A 4,049-nucleotide genomic window follows, 5' to 3' on the forward strand; every position below is an offset into this window, starting at 1 on the left:
GGATCGGGCAGTGTTTCGTTCTGCTGTGCATGGGGTCGCTATGAGTCGGAAACGACTCGACGACACTTAACAACAACAACATGAGACCTAAATGGTGCAGAACAGGTGGCTACCATTTTTGAAAGAAAATGGGTGCATACAGCTTGTTAAAGATTAATATTTATTGAATCTTAGATATTTTCAATAATGTTCTTAAGATATTGAGACAATAAAGCAAGACTATCATAATGAATACCGCTCACAAAGATTCCAAAATTATCATAGTTTTACAATTGCTTTATCTACACCTCTTCTTTTATATTTCCTGAAGTATTTTAAAGCAAATATCAGACCTCAAGTCATATCAGGCAAGATACTTAAAATTTATATCTAAAATGTATGGTTATTTTCTTACACAATTATAATAACTACTACAACTGATATGTTTAGGGAAATATACAATACCCAATCTCTATTCAAATATCATACTGAAATATGTTATTTTTTTAGAATTTTTATGCAAGTGTTGTCCAGAATAATTTTTACATATTGTATGTGGTGTTATATTTCAAATCCTTTTTAACCTGCAGCAACTTTTTCCCCTTTCTCATCCCATGTCCTTGTTAAAGAAATTGGGCATATAGTAGAATGGCCTAGGATCTGATTTTGTCTGTTGGAATGTTATTTCACTTGCATTGTTTCTCTCTCCTCATATTTCTAGAATGTCGAAAGTTACTTCTAAAGATATGAATATGTTCAGGCTCTTTTTATTAATTTTGTTTTGTTTTTGACAGAAATCCTTTAAGTTGATGCTTCAGACTGCAGCCCTCCCAGGGCTTCATACTATTTGATTATCTTACTCTTCGGGATACTAAAATTGTTCAAGTAGTGAAAGCCTGATCCCATCTGTAAAGTCTCCGCTGATTTTTCCCTAAGAATTTAACCTACTAATAATCCTTATCTGAATAAAGCATTTTATTCAAACTAAGATTTGTATTTCTCACAGACGAATATTCCATGGAGCTTTCAAAAAACACTGCATTAGGCACTAAAGTAAGATTTCCCTTTTCTCAAATCTGTGAGCTTCATACTCTAATTGTAAATGCCAGATCTCACTGTGTATTTATTTTAATAAAATTATTGCACATGATAGTATCTGATTTCTGGCTGCAGTAGAGTAATTCCCACGCATTAAAAAGTAGTAATGCTTTATATCCCCCTCCAAATATAGGCTTTTTACTTTCTTAGATATCCCATCCAGAACATTCACATGACATTTTATTACTGACAAATTGCAATCTTGCAAATTAGATTCTAGGTAAGGCTATCCTGACATTGACAGTTTTTTGTAACCTTGAGGCAAAATCTTTAAGTAATAACAAATAATGACCTTTCTTCTGCCTTGGATATTCTGTACAGAAATCACTTATGAAGTAAGCTGCTTGAGATCAACAAATGTTCATTAATTTAGATTTATTAATTAAGGTTTGCAAATATCATCCACAATGGAAACTTGGGGCCTTCCTTAATTCATACTTTTGCTCAATTAACAAATACTTATCAAAGTATTTTATGTTCCAGAAAATGGGAACAAAAGAATGAATATGTACAATCATTTTCCTTAATCTACCTGCAATGGAATATTAGGCTTGGCTAGTAACAACAACAACAAAAATATTATTGTGATAAGCATCAGAATAGGGCAAGATAATTTTCTACAACACCACGTATAAATGTACTTTACATGATTTAGTAGAAAATGAGTGGATTGTCTAAAGAGGTGGTGTCTAAGATAAGTATTAAATTCATTAATAGGTTGTAGGAAATATGGGTGGTATTGCAGGGAAAAGGAACTACATGTGTGGATACTTAATGGGAAATAATGCATTATTTCTTATAAAAAATAGAGTTATTTTAGTCCAGCTGAACACTGAATAAAATATGGAACATAAGGAGGCATGAATTGAGTGAGGTAACTAACTTTTCTCTGGCAATGTAAAACATTAAGAGATTTTAAGCCCTAGACTACTTTTATCTGAGATTAAAAAAAAAAAAAAGGAACAACAAAAGACTAGTTAGTATATGAAATATTATTGGTATTACTGGTAGGGGTCAGATCTACTTTATTAACCAATAAATGTCTATTAGAAAATGATAATGTGCTAGGGATTGTTCTAGATACTGAGAATATAGCTGAAGAAAACATAAAAAAGACAAAAATTCATGGCTTTATTTAGCTTGTGTTGTTGTTATGTGCTGTGGAATCGGACCCGACTCATAGCGACCCCTCCTTGGGTTTCCTAGGAAATATCACTATGGAAGTAGATTGCCTAATCATCCTTCCAAGGAGTGGCTGGTGGGTTTGAACCACCAGCCTTCTGGTTAGCAGTCAAGTGCCTTAGGCACTATGTTACCAGAGCTCCTTATTTAGCTTACATTCCTGGAAGTAAGGTCAGTAGCAGAAACTGATTATGTGGTTTTTCTTTTTTTTTAAATTATAAACATATTATTTTTGTTTGTTTGTTTGTTTCCAGAGGGTTCATCTTTGTTGTCTGCACCTTCCATGCACCTATGTCTTCCTCTTACTCAATGCTACCTTGTTGATCACTCACATTTGGTGTGTTGTCCTTCCCTTCACCCAAATCAATACTTGTCTCTGTCTATCTAGTAGTTTTCCCTCCCCTCCCCTCCCACCCTTGGTAACCAACAAAGAAAATTTCCTTCCATATATAAACCTTTCCTTGACTTTTTACAACAACAGAGTTTTACAATATTTGTCCTTCCATGATTGACTTATTTTAGTCAGCATGATAAATGTCCTCCAAGTTCATCCACGTTATGCACTGTTTTGCAAATTCTACATTATTCTTTAGGCTTGCATAGTATTCCACTGTGTGTATGCACCAGAGTTTGGTTATCTATTCTGTTGATGGGCACCTAAGTTGTTTCCATCTTTTTGCTATTTTAAATTGTGCTGTAATGAACAGGGGTTCATTATATATCTGTTCTTGTCCTGGCTCTCACTTCTAGGATACATGCCTAGTAATGGGATTACAGGGTCAAATGGTATTTTAAAACCAACTTTTTAAGGAATCACCATACTGCTTTCCACAGTGTTGTGTCATTGACAGTCCCACCAGCAGTGTATGAGAGTCCCAATCTCTCTGCATCCTCTCCAGCATTTGTTATTTTCTGTCTTGGTGAGCTTTGCTACTAGTGCTGGAGCAAGATGGTATCTCATTGTTGTTTTGATTTGCATCTCTCTGATGGCTAATGATTGTGAGCATTTCATCATGTGTTTGTTGACCACCTGAATAACCTCTTTGGTGAAGTGTCTACTCATGTCTTCTGCCCATTTTTTAATTGGATTTTTGTTTTTTAGTTGTTGAGGGGTTGGAATTTTCTATAAATGTTAGAGATAAATCCCTTGTCAGATATGTCATTGCCAAAAATTTATTCTCAATCTGTAGGTTTTGTTGTTACTCTTTTGGACAAGTCTTTGGAAGCATATATAAATTTAATTTTCAGAAGATCCCATTCATCTATTTTATCTTCTATTGTTTGTGCATTTTGGGTTATGCTTGATAGTCTATTTGTGTCATTATTAAGACCCCTAAATTTGCCCCTAGTTTTTCTTTGAGGAACTTTATAGTGTTAGGTTGCACATTTAAATCTATGATCAGCCTGGAATTAGTTTTTATGTATGGTGTAAGGTACAGATCTTGTTTCATTTTTCTACAAATGGATATCCAGTTTTGCCAGCACAATTTATTAAACAGACATTTTCTTCCTCATTTAATTGACTTTTGGCCCTTTGTCAAAGATCAGCTGACCATAGATCAATGGATCTATTTCTGGGTTCTCAATTCTATTCCATTGGTCTATGTGTCTGTCATTGTACCAATACCAGGCAGTTTTTACTACTGTGGCTGTATAGTAGGTTTTGAGATCCAGCAGGGTGAGACCACCTACTTTGTTGTTGTTCTTCAATAATGATTTGCTTATCTGAGGTCTCTTTCCTTTCCATATAAAGTTAATGATTGGTTTTTCCATATCCTTAAAGAATATTA

Source organism: Orycteropus afer, unplaced genomic scaffold, assembly GCF_000298275.1.
Source record: "Orycteropus afer afer isolate SDZICR_OR568_19922 unplaced genomic scaffold, OryAfe1.0 scaffold00372, whole genome shotgun sequence".
NCBI classification, from domain to species: domain Eukaryota; kingdom Metazoa; phylum Chordata; class Mammalia; order Tubulidentata; family Orycteropodidae; genus Orycteropus; species Orycteropus afer.